The sequence below is a fragment of the Capsicum annuum genome, chromosome 1, assembly GCF_002878395.1.
Source record: "Capsicum annuum cultivar UCD-10X-F1 chromosome 1, UCD10Xv1.1, whole genome shotgun sequence".
Classification (NCBI taxonomy): domain Eukaryota; kingdom Viridiplantae; phylum Streptophyta; class Magnoliopsida; order Solanales; family Solanaceae; genus Capsicum; species Capsicum annuum.
In genome coordinates, this window is record NC_061111.1 from 138135127 (window position 1) to 138157739 (window position 22613).

Below are 22613 nucleotides of genomic sequence, written 5' to 3' on the forward strand. Positions count from 1 at the left end.
GCACAATGCCTCATAGATAAAAAAAAAGTCCCTAGGGGGTTTAGGGAGTATTGGTATACACTTACTTGGCCTTGATCCAGGTCAATGTCATCATCAATTGCCAAACATGAATTAGAACTCATATCATCAACACCATTATCAATCCACTCTATGTAGTGCTATATATATATACACACATACATAAATATACATACATATATATTGATGTGTCGGGGAAACACGACACTTTTATTTGATTAAGACCATGAAATTATTCTTGTACTTAGGTAATTTTCATTGATATGATATGGTTTGTTGCTTATTGTAGGTGAAACAGGTGTATAATAATGTTGGACTAAAAGTGGAAGAAAAAAAACCTGAAAAAACCAAGGCTGTAGATGATATGAGTCACCATATGAGTCACCAACACACCATATGACTCGTATGTTAACTCATAAGAACAACAACAACCAAAGTAAAGCTGAAAAGTTAAGTGTAGAGAAGATACAACTCAAGTATACGAGTCATATCATTACGATATGAGTCGTGTCAACAAACTGTACAAAGAACAAAAACAAAGAAAGCAATTTAGAGTTGAAGTATCAGAAGAATATGAGTCGAAAGTCTGAATACGATTTGTATGGATAAACTGTAAGTAGACCAGTGACCAAAGAATTAAAAAAAAGAAGTCCCATAGGGATACCATTATAGGGCATGAGTCATATTGTCAAGTTATGACTCATGAGTAGAAGCTTTAAGAAGAAAAGAAAGTTAAAGCCTTGGGAGGTCAGACACCGAAATGGATATGAGAGGAACAATATGACTTGTAAGGAGAGCATACAAGTAAATAAGTGAGTCATACCTTGTGCCTACCTTACTTTTCCTTTTCCATTTTTACTAGGATTTTTGGGTTATTCTTTGATACTATAAATACCCTAGGGGTTATCTTCTATTAGGTTACATTCTTTGACATCTTTTTACATTCTAATATACTCTATTACATATGTTTGCATTGTTCTTGAGATTTTGGGTTATTATTCAGTAACACCCCGAGTCTGATACCCAGAATGCTACACAGTGCTCATGACCCTGAAGGACCATAAGCTAACCCATGACTGATATCTGTAATTAAGCATTAAATAATATACTATAAATATGTAGAATGCAAGTTGTAAGGCCATAAGGTTCAAAATTGAAATAATACTAAATATAAAACAATGTCTGTAATAGGGTATAACAATACCCAAAACTAAAATAAACTATCTAAAAATATGTTATAGTTTGAAAGCCTCTAAACTATCTGAAAAACTATGGAGTTGATGGGATATGTCCCCAACTAACTCTGAACTACAAAAATAATAAAGTAATAAGATAATCATGTTATACTCAAATGATGAAGACTCACTATTAGTTTGGCTGCTGAACGTCTATCTACTAAGGATGCTCGAGAGCTCGTGTTTCTAAACCTATGGTATGAAAGTGAGGTAGGCTAAATGCAATGGTTCATATGCATAAATAATACTAACTGACTGTATAACATGAACATGAGAATACATGCATGAATATGTAACTGTAACTGAGGTCGTGACAACACTGACTCATGAATTATGATAAATTAGATTTACTGATATCTGAGTACTAATTCTGGGATATTAAATAACCAATTCTATTAAGTACTGAGGAATTGATGTCATATTATAGATAAAAGAATGACTGTTTTTGACAATTTTGATTATGAAGAACTAGTTTGATTGACTGTATCTGACAGTCCTAAAACTGAATACTAATAACATGAGTTTCATATAATTAATATACTATTCACTAGTGACTGTGTCTGATAGTCCTGATTCTAATGGAACTAGATGAGTTCCGTACTGAGCTGAGCGACTATATCTGACAGTCCTAAAATGTATAGAAATAAACTGAGTTCTATTACTGAGATTGGATCTAAAACTGAGACTGTAGGAGGTAATTATCTAACCGACATACCCCGAAACTAAATAGGTGGGGTCAAACCTGTAAGCCCAACTGTAAGGGTATCAACACCGTGCCACAGGTAGAGACAAGCTATGAGTAAACCCTCTTTGACAGGGAGTTTTTCCGTCAACCCCTCATATAAGGAAAACTCAAATAAGATTTATAGTCCCTAGACTCGTAGAGATACATCTCCACCTACGATGGCTATAAAGTTCTAAAATGTAGGGATTACTACTAAGGGTCACACCTTCTACTAGATGACAATGTGTGTCCTCATCCCTGGGTTCAATCGATGCTGAATACTACTCCCAACTGAATAGACACAGAATTGATTTCCTAGTTTAAACTAGGTTGGACTGATCTATTACTGATTTTACTGATTAACTAGATTGAACTGAGTTCACTGGATTCCCGTTAACTGGCGAAATAATACGTAGACATGATGACTTATTGAGATCACTGAGATTTCTGAGATTACTAAGATTACTGAATGAGACTGGACTGATACTGAGTTTACTGAGTTTTCCTGAGTCATATGACTGACCGAATTTTGCTAATCATGGCTTGACTAAGAGTATCATGAAAACATGACACTGGCTTTAGGCACACAGCTAAATTGTCTGTTACAAGTACCCATAGGACTCTATAGCATAAAACTGACAGGGCATGACACTTCTTGAACACATAATCAATATCAACAATTCATAATACATTAATTTAAGGATTTCATGAAGCACGTGGTTATCATAGTCTTGTACATGAATGGAATTACATATAAACATGTCACACTTTCATCAACCTAATCTCATGGACATTCCCTCAACCATTCATAATGCACACAATATCATGAAAGTCATTCTTGGTCATAGGGTAAAGCATGCATTTATCACTTAGGTCTCAATTAAGTTATAATGCATAATTTTTATTCTCTTAGGCATTTTATTAAACATCGAGGATGCATGACATATGGAATAGGCATGACCATCAAATTAATACAACAAAACTCCATATTTCAACTCAATTTCACTTGTTTTAGACCACATACTAGAATAGGTTCATGAACAACACATAAAGATTCCAACATGGGAATCATACAACCATAATCACATGAACATAATCAACCCACAAAAAAATATTCACAATACAAGATTTAAAACTTAATCCTTGGGCTTCATGGATGAAAGGAATCCACGAATGAAAATTGTGCATACCTTAGTTCTTGATTTAGCTAAGATTGACGGAGAGACTCTTGAATTAGAGTATTGAATTTGAATCCCCAATTGAAAACCCTAGATTTTTCTTGAGAGAAACTTGAGAGAAACACTATATTTTGGGTGAAATATGGTTGAATCATGTGTTATTGGGTTTATATAGGGGTGGGAAATTGACCATTTTAACCTTGGATGTATCTTTTTAATTTTTATCAAAATTTTCCCAATCTGGACCCCTGGCGCGATGCGGCGCTATTGCATCGTGTCACTGAAATTTCACAACTGGGAAATTGGATGATGGTGCGATACGGGGACATCGTGAATCCTTACTAGAATTTGACAATAGCTATTTAAAATAGCTCTGCGATGTGCCTATGGTTCAGGTAATACACTGTCTCACTCAAAAAGGCTCTAACTCTTCACCCGGGTGTCAGATTCGGGCGAATTTGGTATTGATGGAAAGCTTATTCAATTTCTCACATGAAAAAATGTGAAAATCTTGAAAATATCACATGTATAAAAGTGATTCATCTTTAAATCAAGTCTTTAACATTTTTAGAATGAATTTAAGCTAGGTAGAAGTATGGGGTATTACAATATCTCCCCCTTGGGAACATTCATCCTTGAATGAGACTGATTGAGATATGAGAAATGATATGCTGAAGTACATACTGAACCTGAAAAATTGGAACATGACTACTTGAGTGACATTACTGAGATTCATACTAAACATGCATATCTGATGCATAATTGTATGATTGAGCTGATATATAAATATATGACTGAGAGTACAGATAAGTTGATCACGCATATCTAATGCGTGAATGCATTAATAAACTGACTAATGAATATGTGACTGAACATGTAAGGGTAAAGATACAAAGTTTGAAATAAAAATTAAGCATGGAACAGAATACCATATTTGTAATTAAAATCTGAACATGAAACTAGATAAGCTTTAGAAAAGCTATTACCTTGGGCTGAGACTGAGTTTAATTACTAAATATGCATGAGCGGAAACATGAGAACGTGACTAGTTTTGGAACATGATACATGAGCAGAATATCATGATCTAAACTAAGTACCTTGAATACGTCGCTTACGGTTGAGATCGAAGTCTGAGGGATAACTCATGAGCACCCCTTACCCCAAACTAGGTTCATTACGAGAAGAGAGTGGCATGTTTATGTCATGAAAGTTTTGGGAAATTATAGTATATCTCCCTCTTTGGACACTATGCCCCTTGAAGAATACTAGGCTGACTTTGCTAAGCTTTGAGGAAAACTGGGTGATGTATAAGTCACCTACGAACTAAATCATGACCTATTATTAGAGATTGGAAACTAAGACATGACGCATAAACTGGACTGAAAATGCAACTACCTGGTTAGTCCATGTTAGAATAATCACATTCATGAGACTCCAGATAGTGCGACTAGATGGAAAAATAGAAACCACATCGTCCGAGCTTGTTCGCCTGACCGTTAAACTAAATTACTGGCTATCCGAACTAACTCACGCTCTAAACTTATGCTAGATTAGAGCATTTCTATGACACTTTTTCTATAAATTTTAAATGAATATAGAGATAAACTGAATCTTGGCCTTTCTTGAGCAAGATATCTGAATAGGAGATCGCTAGCAAGTCCTATGAGACATCGCCTAAGATAAAGTGACTAGACCTTATGCACTACAACTGAAACTGCTAAAAAGTTTCACATAGGCACTGAGCACGAATGCATAATTATAATAATTTATCTGATTAACTGAATGACACATAGTTGAATACTAGATATGTAAAACTGAACTACACTTGGTCTGGGATAGCTGGACTGAAACTATAGAGTGTTATACATAGAAGATAATGACTGACTAGGAAACATGAGGCAGTTAAGCATGAGTGAGGGAAAACTGTATTACCTTAGAAACACAAGATCAGGCATCTAATATAATTTGGGAGCATTCTGTAAACTGAGGTACTAAAATACTAATATCTGAGTAACTAATGGCTATATGCTAGGGTTAGGTAATTCTGAAACTAATTTGATTTCTGATCTGGATGGACTAGGACTGGAACTGATATTATAGCTAAGAAGGTAATTGAGACTTTAACGATAACTAAGAATGTAACTGGGACTGAATGCTGGTTTTTTTATAACTGAGGTTTATACTGATATGAACATACTGAATTCTGCTGGTTAAGTAACTCATAGTTGAAATCCATGGTTCAATTCTGTAGGACTATCTGAGTCTTTTACTGGATACTGACTACTGAATGATGTTGTAATTAAGTACTTAGGTATGGAACATTAACATTACAAATTTACTGAGGTATCTAAACTAAGAGTATACATGACATGGCCTGAGTTTGGCTGATCACTAGGAATGAAGCATGATTTATAAGTTGCATGACCTGAGTCTGATGTTTTTGTACTCTTGGAACATGATTCAAAACACTAAGTAAGTCAAAACTCCTCATACTAGAAACTTAAAACACACTAGTGCATGGAATTATGATGTGAAGCATGCGTAAGTATCAGGAGGGTTGAAGTATAAAACTTTGCACTGAGGTAGGAATGGGTTAAAAATCATCTTCCCTTATTGATTTTATACACATACTAGCATTACTACTAGAATGCAAAGGCCTGGCTTTCTGAGATATCATAACTGAATAGTTATTGTATGTCTATCGGGTTGTGTTAGACTGACTCATTGGGGTAGAGATTGGAAAAGGTCATGTTAACATTTGGTCTGACCTTAAAGTTGACTGTTATGCAAGGAGTTACAAAAGAACAAGAAGCTCCTAAATCTGAAAAAGCATAAACAGGTAAATGAGGGATCTGTAACATACTAGTGGCTGTATCAGAAAGACTTTCCTGATCATGTCAAGACTGAAGTACATAGAGTCTGTTTGGTTGTTGCCCACTGATAGCGCTGGAATTGGTACCCTACTGATTCAAGTGATTGAACTGAGCTGAAGGATGGATGTGTTGACTTCGAGAATCGGGTTTAGGACAGTCTCAGACTTTATGACCTATCTCGCCATATCCAAAACACATATTATTGTCAGCTCTACATATACCCTTATGATACTTACCATACTCTTTGCAAAGCAGATGAGTAAAAACTCTGCTCTCACTACCCTGGTCCTTGGAGCCTGGTGCCCCATCTCTATAGTCATCTTTAAACTTTGGTACTGGTGCACTAGCTGAAGATGGAACTAAGGATAAAAACTTCTGTCTATGCTGAGAACGGTTACTACCCTGCAACCCTAATTGAGAAAAGCTATAACTACCGGTCCTGGCTCTTTTGTTTTCCCTCTCCTTCTTCTTAAGTTAAAGCTACTCAATCTACTGAGCATGGACTATAAGTCTAGATATGTCCATTTCCTTAGTCAACATCGTAGTCCTACACTCCTTAACCACTCTACCTGAAACCCCAGACATAAACTTACTCATTCTAGATCTACTATCTACTACTACATGAGGAGCGTACCTAACTAACTGGGTGAACTTGAGGGAGTATTCTTTTACGCTTATACTACCTTGTCTGAAATTGATGAACTCTAATACTTGAGCTTTTTTCTGCTCTAGGGAAAGAATTTATCTAAGAAGGTTATAGCATACTCTTCCTATTCTATGGGCTCTGCATTTGTACGTCTGTCTACCTTTTATTGTTTAAACCCCGATGGGCTATATCTTATAGCTGATAAGCGGCTAACTCTGCACTCTCACTAGAAGTCACTCCCATGATATCTGTGACTTTCTAAACTTGATCAAGGAACTCCTGTGAATCTTCTTCAAACTTAAAACCTACGAATAGAGGAGGATTCATTCAAGTAAAGTCCTGAATCCTAGCTGCAGCAAAATTGGCCACTGGGTTAGCTGGAACAGTAGTTGGCCATTTATTCTAAGATACAATTGAATTTGCTAGAGTAGTAAATGTAGTCATGAATTCTGCATGAGAGACATTCTTATCCAGAGGATCTTCCAGAATAGGCTGAGGTGCTGACTGATTTCCCGTTCTCCTTTTATTAGTCCCTTTGGAGGCATGTTCTTTAAATAAAAGGAAGAAGCAGATTAGACTGAGAGAAAAATTCAAGCTTATGCTCACTAACACGACATGAATAATGAAAGAAGATAAACTGCTCCTAAAATATCTTAAAGCCTCTTACACATAAGTGTGGTGCACAACACACCCATGCACAAAACTCTACTAGATGCAGCTTTTCAGACTTTCTAGGACACTATTGAACCTTAGGCTCTAATACCAAGTTTGTAATGCGCTGAATCTGGAACCTAGAATGCTACACGGTGCTCATGACCCCGAAGGACCACAAGCTAACCAATGACTGATACCTATAACTGAGCACTGAATAATATACTGTAAATATGCATAATGTAAGTTGTAAGGCCATAAGGTTGAAAAATGAACTAATAATGAATATAAAACAATGTATGTAATGGGGTATAACAATCCCCAAAACTGAAATAAACTGTCTAAAAACATGCTATAGTCTGAAAGCCTCTAAATTGTCTGAAAAACTATGGAGTTGATGGGACATATCACTAACTTTGAACTATTGAAATAATAAAGTAATAAAATAATTATGTTATCATTGAATGATGAGGATTCACTTTTAGTCTGGCTGTTAAACGTCTGATCTACAAAGAATACTCAGGAGCTCGTGCTTCTAAACCTATGGTATAAAACACCATAGCACAAATGTGTCAGTACGATTGAATGTACTGGTATGCAAGTGAGGTACGCTAAATACAATGGTTAATATAATTGAACAATACTAACTAGTTGTACAACATAAATATGAGAATACATGCATGAATACGTAACTATAACTGAGGTCGTGATAACACTGACTCATGAATTCTGATAACGTGGATTTACTGATATCTGAGTGCTACTACTAGGATACAGAATGATCGAGTCTATTGAGTACTGAGGAACTGATGTCATATTATAGATAAAGGAATAACTGTTTTTGATAGTTCTGATTATGAAAAACTAGTTTGATTTATTGTATATGACATTCCTAATACTGAATATTAATAACATGAGTTTTGTATAATTAATATACTATTCACTGAGACTGTGTCTAACAATCCTAATTCTGATGGAACTAGCTAAGTTCTATATTGAGCTGAACAACTATATTTGACAGTCCTAAAATTTATAGAACTAAACTAAGTTCTATTACTGAGATTGAATCTAAAACTGAGACTGTGGGAGGTAATCATCTAACCGACATGCCCCAAAATTAAACTGGTGGAACCCAACCTATAACCCCAGCTGGAAGGATGTCAGTACCATGCAACGGGTAAAGACAACCTTTGTGTAAACCCTCTCTGACAGGGAGCTATTTTGTCAACCCCTCATGTAAGGAAAACTCAAATAAGATATATAGTATCTAGACTCATAGGGGTACATCTCAACCTATTCTGGATACGTAGTTCTGAAATATAGGGATTGGTACTAAGGGTCACATCCTTTACTGGCTGACAGTGTGTGTCCTCATCCCTTGGTTCATTCGGTACTGAATCCTACTCCCAACTGAATAAACACAAAATTGATTTCCTTGCTCATACTAGGTTGTACTAATTTGTTATTGATTTTACTGATTAACTAGATTGAACTGATTTCATTGGATTTCTGTTGACTAACAAAATACTAATGAGGCGCGATGATTGACTAAGATCACTGAGATTTCTGAGATTACTAAGATTACTAAATGAGATTGAACTGATACTGAGTTTACTGAGTTTTCTTGACTCACATGACTGACTGAATTCTTCTAATCATGGCTTGACTGAGAGTATCATGAAAACATAATACTGGCTCTAGGAACACAACTAAATTGCCGGTTACAAGTACCCCCTGGACTCGATAGCATAAAACTGACAGGACATAACACTTCTTAAACAAATGATCAATATCAACAATTCATAATACATTAATTTAAGGATTTCATGAAGGACATGGTTATCATAGTCTTGTACATAAATGGAATTACATATAAACATGTCATACTTTCATCAACCTAATCTGATGGACAACTCAACCATTCATAATGCACGCAATATCATGGAAGTCATTCTTGGTCATAGGGTAAAGCATGCATTTATCACTTGGGTCACAATTAAGCTATAATGCATAATTTCTAGTCTCTTAGGCATTTTATCAAACACCTAGAATGCGTGACTTATGGCGTAGGCATAACCATCAAATCAATACAACAAAACTCCATATTTCAACTCAATTTCACTTGTTTCATACCACATACTAGCATAGGTTCATAAACAACACACAAAGTTTCCAATTGGGAATCATCCAACCATAATCATATGAACATAATCAACCCACAACAAAATATTCATAATACAAGATTTAAAACTTGATTCTTGGTCTTCAAGGTTGAAAGAAATCCATGAATGAACACTGTGCATACCTTCATTCTTGATTTAGCAAGGATTGGCGGAGAGACTCTTGAATTTGAGTATTGAATTTGAATCCCTAATTGAAAACCCTAACTTGTTCTTAAGACAAACCTGAGAGAAAAACTATATTTTGGGTAAAATATGGTTGAATCACGTGTTATTGGGTTTATATAGGGGTGAGAAATTGACTCTTTTAACCCTGGATGCATCTTTTTAATTATTGTGAAAATTTTCCTGATCTGGACCCCTGGAGCGATGCAGAGCTATCGCGTTGTATCAAAGGAATTTGACAACTGGGTAATTTAATGATGGCACGATGTGGGGACATCACTGATCTTCACTAGAATTTGAAAATTTCCAGTTAAACTGGCTCTGCGATGTGTCGATGGCCTAGGTGATACACTGTCTTATTAAAAAGGCTCTAACTCTTCGCTCGGGTGTCGGATTTGAATGAATTTGGTATCGATGGAAAGCTTATTCAATTTTCCATATGAAAAAAAGTGAAAATCTTGAAAATACCATGTGTATAAAAGTGGATTCATCTTTAAAACATGTCTTTGATATTTTTAGGACGAATTTAAGATAGGTAGAAGTATGGGGTATTACATATTCAATACAAGAGTTCGGATTTTATTCATCTTATTTTGTGAAATTAATTACATGGATTATTCATTAATTATCGTGGGTTCGTGCAAGAACATGACCAGCTAACTTCCCTAGCTAGGGTTGTGGGAACCTTGGTTGATTAACTATGTAAGAAAGGTGGAAGAGTTATCTTTTCTAAAGTAAGTTGCATGTATCTTAATATTCTTCACATTAGTTGACCTCGGAGCTACTGCAGAAGCATTAGGCTAGCTTTTATTCGTAAACATCCTCACAAAGGCGTCTGAAGTTAGGAAAAAAGGATTAAGATAGTAATTTGAGATTTACTTTCATTATTCTTATTCTCCTATTTCATATAACCAACTTGAGACTCAAATGAAGAGAGTTGAACTAACATCATAGATAAGGAGCTATAAGGCGAAGCCATGAGACTTACAAGGTAAAAGGTGAAATTTATCAATACATTCACATAACTATTGATAATACATAGCTTGTCAACTTTACAAGTTGAGCGGCAGAATAGGCGGGTTGGACATGAGAAACTTACAAAGTTAAGAAGTCAGGGGGAACACAATCCTAGTGTTCACTTTCTATTATTTACAATTAAAGCATTCAATTTTGACTACTACTTACTGATTACTTCCCTTGATTTGGCATATGCCGATGTAGGTCAAACATTAGGAGAAGTGGCAATACCCTACTCCCTTTTGATCCAGAGCATGAAAGGATTCTTCAAACACTAAGAATGATGTCAGGTCAAGTTCATGATGGTAATCCTACTAGGTTTAAGACCCTCTCTCTCCACCTATTGATCCCAATGTGGCACTCCCATATGATCCATTTAATCCATAGAATGTTGCAGTTTTATAGATGCAACAGTTAATAGGTGTTACTAAGAAAGAGAAAAAAGCAGTCGAAGAGGCCCGATTAGCTGAGGAGGCTGGGTTATCTAGACCAAGTCAAGTAGTTGAGCGTCGACACAAAGTTCAAAGAGGAAGAGCTCCATTGATTCGTACATACCAACACTTGCACCTATACGATGATAAAGTGGATATGGATTATGTTATACCTGCTGAGACAAGAGTAATCATTCTTCTTGACTTACCACCTAATGTGAAGTTTGACTTTACTAGAGCTATGATCCAACTGTTATATTTAAAGGGTGTGTTTTTTAGATTTGCTACTAATGATGCAAACATGCATCTTGTTAATTTTAGTGGGATCTACATGTCATACACTATTCTAGGGGTGGATCAAGAAGTTTTAATATTGAGGTTGTTCCTATTTTCATTGACAGGTGAAGCATCATTGTGGTTAAGGGAACTTCCAAGAGGCTCAATCACTACTTGGCATGAGTTGTGTAAAGATTTTTTGAACAAATTTTTCCCTCCTTCTAGGATACTACAATTGAAAGATGAAATTTATAACTTCAGATATTGCAGAATCCTTATATGAGGGATAGTTTAGATTCAAGAAGAAGCTGAGCATGATACCTAATAATAGAATCAGAGGGTCAAATTTTTTGGAAATCTTCTATAGATCACTAAATATCAGTTCTAGAAAAATGGTTGATTTGATTTTGCGAGTTATAGTTAGGTGTATTTGGTGGGATGCTGTGCAGGATTTGCTTGATGATATTTCAGTGACTAATAGAGGTTGGTATACAAAAGATGCTGAACATGGTGCAGGTATATATGCTATTGGAGTAGATAATGCTTATGGAGCTTTATGACTTGGTAGAATAAGAGGTTGCTCAACTTCGAACAAATATCAGGTTGCTTATAAAATAATTCACAATAATGAGTGCTAAGAAAATGAATGTAGTTGCGGCATAGGGATTTACTTCTAGAACTTTTGAGATTAAATCTAAAGAAGAAGAAAAGTATCTTAATCGTAGGTTGGTAGTTTTCCAAGACCAAGGGAAAAGTAATCAAGTTCCAAACTATTATAATGACAGATACAGAGATAGAAGTAAAGAGAAATAGTGATTGGCAGCAAAAAAATGACTACAAGGAGAAAAGTGACAAGTATGTTCCACCTGGTTGTCGTAATTTAGAATCAAGAATGGAGGCACTTTTGTCAAAATTAATCAAAGGACAAAAAAGTCATGAAATTTGTCTTAAATAAACTAAGGTAGATCTATCAGGGCTAAATCAAATAGTTGAATCATATGCTACAGTGATCAAATAGCTGGAGCAACAATTTGGTCAGATGTCAGCTACAGTAAATCAGAGGTAGCCTAGACCTCTCTCTAGTAACACAGTAGTTAATCTAAAGAATGATGGTCACTGCCATGCCATTACCACTTAGAGTGGTAAAACCACCATAGACCTACCTGTACCCACTATAGATGGGCAAAAAATTGATGATAATCCTATTAATGTAGAGAGTAGTAGTAAGAGAGATAAAGGAAAAGACAAAGTTTAGGAGCCTATGTTGAAGGCCATCCAAGACCTCTCCCTTATTTTCCTCAAAGGCTAAAAAATAAATAAGTAAATGATAAGTATCAATAAAATTTGTCTATGTTAAAGGAGCTATCAGTCAACATACCACTTGTAAATGCATTAGAGCAAATGCTAGGATATGCAAAATTCATGAAGGATCTAATCACCAAGAATAGGACAGTCAGTTATGATCCAATTAAAAGTATTCATCATTACAGTGATATAGCAACTAGATCTTTGGTGGAGAAGAAGGAGGATCCTAGTCCTTTCACTTTACCTTTAACTAGCCGATCTTTCAACTTCACTTGGGAATTATGTGATTTGGGTGCTAATATCAACCTCATGCCATTAGCAGTATTTAAATACGTTGGGTTGGGAACTCCAAAACCAACTACCATGAGACTAGTGATGGCAGATCAAACATTGAAGAAGCTAGTTGGTATTCTATAAGATGTATTAGTGAAGGTGGATACTTTTTTCTTTCCTAATGATTTTGTAATATTGGACTGTGAAATAGATTTTTAAGTTCAAATTATCATAGGAATACCATTCTTGGCTATAGGTAGAACGTTGATTAAGTTGGAGATAGGACATCTGATGTTGAGACTAAATGATGAATAGGTGATATTCAACGTATGCAAATCTATGAAGCATCCAAATGAGTTAAGAGTGATATCTATGATTGAGGTGCATGGTGAGGATATGGATTCATTCAATAATGTTTATTTAGTGATTGTTTGGTATGATGCTTCTAATGTTGCTTCTATTGAAGAGAGGTTGGGTGTTGAAGCCTTGGCAGCTGTAATCATGAACTTCAACAGTGATGGTACTGAAGACTATGATGCTATGGTATGTGCACTTTATGGGAGTGGTTCTTATCCTTAGGCTCCAAAGAATCTTGATTTGGATTTGAAGAATAGAACCACTCCACCTACTCGTCCATCAATTGAGGAGTTATCCATCTTAGAGTTGAAGGTCCTCTCTTCTCATTAGCTATATGCACTTTTAGGTGTCGATAATACTTTATTGGTTATTATTGCAGCTGATTTGATCGAGACAAAAGTGGAAGTTTTATTATCAGTGCTAGAGAGATTCAAGAGGGCCATTAGTTGGTCCATTACAAACATTGTGGGTATCCCACTTGGTATTTTTACTCATAAAATTCTACTTAAACCAGATTGTATACCAAGTATAGAACATCAATGTCAACTAAATCCTTCTATGAAAGAGGTGGTGAAGAAAAAAATAATTAAGTAGTGGGTTTCTATGGTTGCGTATCCCATTTTTTATAGTAAATGGGTCAGCCCGATACAATGTGTTTCAAAGAAAGGTGGTATTACCGTTGTGCCTAACTAGAAGAATGAGCTAGTGCCAATACAGCCAGTCACTGGATAGAGAGTATGCATAGACTACAGAAAATTGTATACATGGACTCAGAAGGATTATTTTCCCATGCCCTTTATGGAATAGATATTGGATACACTTGTGGGAAGAAGATTGTATTATTTTCTAGATTGGTACTCAAGTTACAACCAAATCACTATTGTACCTGAGGACCAATATAAAACAACCTTCACTTATTCTTATGGTACCTTCACATTGAGGTGTATGAATTTGGATTATGCAATGATCCAGCCACATTCCAGAGATGCATGGTGTCAATATTCTCTGACATGTTAGAATACACCATCGAAGTGTTTATGGATGATTTCTCAGTCATTGGTGATTCTTTTAATGACTGCCTAGTGCACTTAGCAAATGATCTACAAAGGTGTGAAGAATAAAACTTGGTACTTAATTGGGAAAAGTCCATTTTATGGTTAAAGAAGGTTTAGTGCTTGGACACCAAATTTCAAAAAGAAGTATTGAGGTAAATAGAGATAAGATTGAAGTGATCCAGAAACTACCTCGGCCAATTTCTATGAAGGGTGTTCGTAACATTTTAGGACATGCCGAGTTATATAGGTGATTTATCAAGGACTTTTCAAATATTTCTAACCCTCTTTGTAGGCTTCTTGAGAAAGAGGTAAAATTTGAGAATACTGAAGCATGCTTGAAGGATTTTGAATGTCTGAAAGAAAAGTTGATGACTTCTCTTATTATTGTGTCTCTAGATTGGTCCTTGCCTTTTGAGATTACATGTGAAGTAAATGGATTGGCCTTAGGGTTTGTACTAGGTCAACAAAAGGAAACTATCTTTCATCCCATCTACTATGCTAGCATGGCATTAAATCCTACTAAAAAAAATACATTGTGATGGAACAAGAGTTATTGGCAGCGATTTTTTCCTGTGAGATATTTAGGTCATATTTGATTTGGACAAAGATGGGTATGGAAACTGATCATGAACATTGAGGTATCTAACGGCTAAGAAATATGCAAATCTTAGGCTTATTATGTGGGTTCTTTTGTTTCAAGTATTTGATTTCAAGGTTTAGGACAGAAAAGACATTAAGAATCAAGTTACAGATCCTCTTTCTAGACTAGAGAAGGAAGCTATGTAGAATGCTGAAAATAGGCTAGAGATTGATGACAGTTTTCTAGATGAGCAGTTATTGGTAGATTCCTAAGATCTAATTCCATGGTTTACAGACTATGAAAATTATCTATCTAGTGATCTAGTTCCAGAAGATCTTTTCATCCAACAAAAGAAGAAGTTCATGCATGAGGTAAGAAAAAAATTTTGGGATAAACCTTATTTATTCAAAATTTGTGCAGATTGAATTATTCGAAGATGTATACCTAAGGTGGAGAGCATAAGCATACTTGAGGCTTGTCATTCTGCACCAGTTGAAGGTCATCATTGGGGAACCTGCACATCCCACAAAGTCTTACAATGTGGGTATTATTGGCCATTAGTCTACAAAGATACACATGATTTTTCTTCATATTGTGATCAATGTCAATGACAAGGTAACATCTCTAGACGACATGAACTTCCTATGACTCCTATCTTAGAATTGGAATTGTTTGATGTATGGGTGTGGATTTCATAGGACCTTTCGTAAGTTTGTTTCTCATAAAGTATATTCTTGTGGCTATAGATTATGTTTCTAAATGGGTAAAAGAAGTTACGCTCCCCAATAATATAGCATGTAGTGTCACAACATTCTTAAAAAAGCATATCTTTTCTCAATTTGGCATGCCCCATGCTATCATTAGTAATGGTGGGTCATATTTTTTTAATCGACTTTTCAAAGGTCTGTATGAGAAATATGAAGTGAAACACAAGGTGGAAACATCTTATCATCCGCAGGCTAGTGGACAGGTTGAGGTGTCCAACAAAGAAATCAAGTCTATTTTGGCAAAGACAGTAAATGCCAATAGGACTAGTTGGTTTAGAAGGTTAGGCGATGCATTATAGGCTTGCCGCACAGCTTTCAAAAACCCCGTTGGTGCTTCACCTTATCAACGAGTGTATGGCAAGTTATGTCACTTGCCTATTGAGCTTGGACATAAAGCACAATGGGCATTGGGGAAGCTATATTTTGAGTGGCAAGAAGCGGCTAAATCAAGGTTGAATCAGATGAATAAGTTTGATGAATTTTGACTTTGGGCATCTAAAAGTTTGGAACTTTACAAAGAAAAAATGAAGATGTATCATAATCGTAAAATTATGAAGAGGATATTCAAAAAAGGTCACTAGGTATTGCTTTATAACTCTAGACTTTTCTTGTTCCCAGGTAAGTTAAAGTCTAGGTGGTATGGTCCATTCATGGCTATAAAAGTTTATCCATAAGGTGCTCTGGAATTGAAAAAAGATGGTGAAGCCCCTTTAAAAGTGAATGGTCAAAGAGTCAAGCACTATATAGTCAACAATGAAGAAGTGAATATTTTTTATATTGACCTTAGTGAAGTCTGAGTAACCAAGGCAACTAGGTCATGCTGCGACGTTAAATCAAGCACTGAATGGGAGGCAACTCATGAGGCAAGTTGGTGAAATAGTAGCCAACTTAGCCATGTCATGATGTGACATTAAATAAACTGCTAATTAGGTGGAAACCCATGTTTTGTACTTATTTATTAGGGTAATATGTTTGTTCAGTGTGCAGGATTAAACATTGCAGAAAAAATCCAAAAAATTCAAGAAAATAGGTCATTCAGACTCTTCACAAGTCGTATCTAAAGGTACGACTCATGAATAAAAGTCATAAGGACCTGGAAGAAAATTCAAAATTAGGTAAAAATTTTTAGAGTCTTTATGACTCTCAGATAGAGTCATACCCTCAAGGTACGGCTCATCACATTGAGTCATATTGACCCCAGAACCCAAACAAGGTTCCAGGTCTTTACGAGTAGAGGAAAAGACCTATAAGCCTTGGTATAATTGATATACACAATTGGTAGCCAAGCTTACCAGGTCAAGGTCACGGGTCAACCAAGCCTAGGTCACTTGATTTAAATGAATTAGGGCACTCAATAAGGGTACCCGAGATCTGAATCACATCCAAAACCAAATTACCTCCATTTTTGATTAATGTTTGATCTTTAAAAACATGATTTCACTTCAAATCACACACCAACTTTATCTAATTCTCCCATATTTCATGAATTAAGAATGAATTTGGGTAAGAAAATCACAAACTCAAGAAACCTACATCTCAACTACTCAAGTAAGTTCTTGATTACAAATGCTCTTTATTTCAAGTTGATATTGCTAATGTGAGATAGTTTAAACTCTTTTTAAGTTGAATTTACTTGAGTGTTACAATTTGGAACCCTAGTTCTTAAGATTTGAGTTGAAAATAGATATTGGGAAGAACATGAAATATTATGTTGAAATTGTGTTTTAGGACTGGTTTAGGGATAGTAATGCTTTACAATGTAGAGGGTAGTTTGGGAGTTGTGAAGTGGAGTCAACTCAGAAGTTAAACTTCTATGTTGCAATGGATACCATACCCCTTACGACTCGCACCCATAAGTAATGCAATTGTAACGAGACTTGTGCCCACAGATAAGATAATAGTCTAAGTATAGATTCTGGTATGGGTAGGACTTGCCTAAATAAGTCATATCCAAAACATACAACTCAAACACATAATCCTTAAGAAGTAATTCAAGCAGTATGGCTTTGAGTGGATGACCAGAGCGCCCGATAGGTATAGTCCCGCACTAGTATGGGAGTTTTATGTAGCATTCAAGGAAGAGCTATAGGGACAGTATCCACAGGGGAGGCTGTGGAGAGGTGGTGACCCCATTACCTCATTAATCATTCAAGGAGTGTTGGTCAATATCTCCCCACATACTATTTCCTTATTCTTTTACGGACCAGACTATCAGCCTCCGATGAACGCAGTAATAGAGTACTACATGGAAGAGATATGGAAAATCCCTAGGAATCAGTTGGGGAAAGATAATAATATGGGGAACTTTAGGTGGATCGAAAGCTTTATATCATCAACTGGTGAGAATGTTGTTTGGGTAGAAGGTGTCCCAGGTGTCACTTCAAAAAAGATAAAAAGAAAATACTAACTTTCTAGGCTAATGCATGGTGGACGTGGACCCGACACAGGCTATGTCCTACTACATGGGACTACATACTCAGCCCAGTTCGGGTAGGTTTGATAGTCGAGTTAATGGAAAAATATAAGTTTGATGTTGAGGAGTTCTTAGCTTGGGAAATGAGAGACTGAGTTGTGAGTGATGAGAAGTTATTGTTGGCGTATCCCTGTATGATCACACAGTTGTGTTTGGCTACAAATGTGCATGAATACTTGGTATTGATAAAATGATCGAGTCCATAAATACGATGAACTTAGGACTGATCAGAGACGTAGCTTACCTATTAGCCAGGCAGGCAAGAAGAGGACCAGACATGGTAAAATAAATGTACCAACAAAGTGGTCAGACTAAGGCTGATAAGGCTGATGAGATAGGTGGTCAGACTTAGACCAGACAAACTTCTGATGTCGTAGGTATACTTAGTGCCCGTCCTCCGATACATTCTGTATCACCTTTCCCGAGAGGTATGCCAGCTGGATTTACCATGATCTCACATGCTATATAGGATGAGGCTATAATGATACTAGGTACGTTGGAGTCCAAGGTCTGAAATATGGAAAGGGCGTAAATCCCTGGGTTGATACACAGTTGGCAAACCAAGATAGGTGGGTGTAGTTAAGGTTAGATGCATTTGAGCTACAGATGACCCGACAGTTGAGTAGCAATGAGTCTCGGATATTGCAAAGGTCAAAGCGGAGGTGGATAAAATTAAAAAAGTGGTGTATGAGTTATATGACAAATCAATTATCCCAGAGCCCATAGTTATAGCAGGTGTGCTGAAGGTACATGCTGATAATATTTGGGCTATTCTAGGCCCAGTAGAAGAGCCTCAAGATAAAAGAAGAGAAAGAAGAGAAGAAAGAAGAGAAATAAAGAAGATAAAGCACAAGAGTAGTGCTAAAAAAGATGCAATAAAAAAAGCTAAGGTTTATAGCAGGCAGGATAAGCAGTATCAGCAGGTGAAGGTCCAAGAAATGCATGAGGAAGCCAATAGTTTAAGACCGATAGTTATTGATGCTGAGGGAGGCGGTAATGCAGACCCACCGACTGATGAACCACTGAGTGATCAACCACAACTGGTGCCACTACTGCTGACACAATCTTGGTAGCTGTTGGTACTATGGTTGATGATGGAGGGACACGACCTGAGGGCCCATGTGAGGATATTATATGAGTTGGCACCTTAAGAGCCCAGGTATATTCATGATCTCGTGTACTTTCTTTTTGGATATACTAGGGACAGTTCATATTCTTTAAGTTGGGATGGGGGTGTACCAAGGTCACCATGGGTTATACTTGCCATGTTTTAAAGCCCGTGACGACAATATGAAAAATCTAAAAAAAACTAGCATATTTTTGTGTTTTTGTGTTTTTATTTTTGTGTATTGTATGTTGGAAATATTTAAAATAGGAGTAGAAATTTTTTCTGTGGAAGTTGATTTGATTGGTTATTTGTTTGGAAGGATTATGATTGAAACTGTCTAATTTTGAAATATTTTATGCTAAAAATTTGATACCCCTCCTAAATTTTTGTATTAACTATGTGATGTGTGTCTCTATGTGAAACTACTGTGAATCTGATAATGGAATTAGGACTAAAAATAAAACAACTAGGGTGAACAATTGCATAACCGGATAAATAGTACCTAGCAGTGTAACCATATGCAAGTGTGTGTAAGGTATTTTTGAGTTCCTGGTGCATCAGAATCTAGAACTTGCCCGGTTGCTTTTACCTAGGTCTATGACAGTCGAGTAGGAAATGATCATAGGCCATTTTTGTTTTAATTCCACTCGATCCTAAATGCCCAACCAAATAAATTATGAATATCTTTGATCTGAATATTTAAGCCTAAATTGAAAAAGTTTTTTGTTTACACCAATTTCACCTTCCCGTTTCTACAACAAACTTGATTTGGCCCTGTTCCTCCTTGGACACTATACACCTCAACATAGGAAAATTGCTAAAGTGTGTAGGAAAATGAGTATGAAGAAAAAAGTTTAGGAAAAAAGGAAAACTACAGGTGCGGTAAGAATAAAAGAAAATAAAAGAAAAATAAAAAATTGCAAGAAAAGAAAAATAAAGTGAGAAAATCGTACCTGGCCCAGTCTTGTGCTTTAAAAGTAAACAGGGACACATAAGGGAAAAAATAAAATGGAAGAAAAAGTGGAAAATAAAGTGGACACCGAATAAAGTGTAGTGTCAAGGAGGCGTAGTTACTTAATAAGTCCCAAAACAATACCATACCAGCCCCTACCCTATGTTACAATCCTAGTAAAGTCCTTTAGATATCCTATCTTGACTGTCTGAAAAGTTAGAAAGATAGCATATGGGAAAGCCTATGGTATTCAGTATACATCGGCGGTACTTCTTTGTGAGATTGAGTGTTGTTTGTTATATCCCTGAATAAATGGATTACTTTTAACTGAGAGTGAATGGGATTTCTTTGACTGTGAGTGCACATGGTTTTTGTTGTTTGGTTGCTAGACTATTTAGTTCATGTGGTTTGTGTCTATTCCATATTGTCTATCACTAATGTAATGCCATCATTGGATTCCTTTGTGTTTCTCCGTATTCCAGATTGATATGAACAATTTGAGTCTTGAAAAGATTAAAAATAAAAAAGGGGATAAGTTGTTGAAAATTAAATTGAAAATCACTGCCATAGGTATCTTAGGATCTTTCTGTTTAAGCATCGTTGTGTTTTGTGATAGTTTTTTATTTTTGTTTTGCCTGAGGACACACAAACTTCTAAGTTAAGGGTATTGATGTATCGTGGAAACCCAACACTTTCGTTACTTAAAACCATGAAATTATGCTTGTACTTAGGTTATTTTAGTTGATATGATGTAGTTTGTTTCTTGTTACAGGTAAAATAGGTGTAAAATAGTGTTAGAGTGAAAGTCAAAGAAAAAAACATGAAAAATATCAAGACTGCAGATTATACGAGTCACCATATGAGTTGCCAACACACCATATGACTCATAGGTTAACTCATAAGAGCAATAACAGCTAAAGCCAAGTTAAGAAGTTAAGTGCAAAGAAGATACACTCAAGTATACGAGTCATAAGATGAGGATACGAGTTGTGTCAACAAACCATACAAAGAACAGAAACCAAGGAAGCACTTAGAGTTGAAGTGTCAGAAGAATATGAATTGAAAGTCTGAGTACTACTCATATGGACAAACCATAAGTAGACCAGTGTCCAAAGGATTGAAAGAAAGAAGTCCAATGTGGATATGAGTGAAGGCCATGAGTTATATGGTCAAGGTAAGACTCATAAGAAAAATTTGTAAGAAGAACAGAAAGTTGAAGCCTTAGAAGGTCAGACACTGGAATGGATACAATAGGCACAATACAACTTGTAACCAGAGCATACGAGTGAATGAGCAGGTCATACCTTGTGCTAACATTACTTTTCCTTTTCTATTTTTACTAGGAATTTTGGGTTATTTTTCTATACAATTATTACCCTAGGGTTTATCTTTTATTAGGTTATATTTCTTACATTCTTTAACATCTTTTTACGTTCTAATATACTCTATGACATACTTTGTCATTGTTCTTGAGATTTTAGGTTATTATTCAATTCAAGACTTTGGACTTTATTCATCTTATTTTGTGCAATTAATTAAATGAATTCTTCATTGATTATCATGGGTTCTTGCATGAACATAAGAGGCTAATTTTCCCTGACAAGGGTTGTGGGAACCTTGGTGGATTAACTATATAAGGAAAGTGGGAGAGTCATCTATTTTAAACCAATTGCATGTATTATAATCTTATTCACATTAATTAACCTCGGAGCTACTTCAAAAGCTTGAGGATAACCTATATTTGTGAACGTCCTTGCAAGGTAGTTTGAGATTAGGAAAAATAGATTAAGACAGTAATTTGAGATTCACTTCCATCATTCTTATTCCTCTATCTCTCTAATTAACTCGAGACTCAAAAGGTGAGAGTTGAACTGACATCATAGACAAGGAGCAATAAGGCAACGCCCTGAGACTCACAAGGTAAAAGGTGAGATTTTTCAACACATTCACAATACTGTTGATAATACATAGCTTGTCCACTTTACATATAGAGCAGCACAATAGGTTGGTTGAACACGAGAAATATACAGAGTTAAGAAGCTAGGGGGAACACAATCCTAGTGTTCGTCTTCTATTGTTTATAAATCAAAGCATTCAAGTTCAGTTACTACTTACTAAATTACTTCCAAAATGACCCATTTACTTTTCTTCACTGCTCGTGAATTACATCAATTTAAGCAACTATTCAACTTCTTCTCTATGGGATTGACCCCAACCTAGTTGGTTATTATATTTGGCATCGATCACAGCATACTTCCTTGGATTTGAGTTATGGATGACATCTTAAATTCAAAAGATGCATGGGCTAGAATTATGGATGAAAGGGTATAAGTTTGTGAATCCATTTCC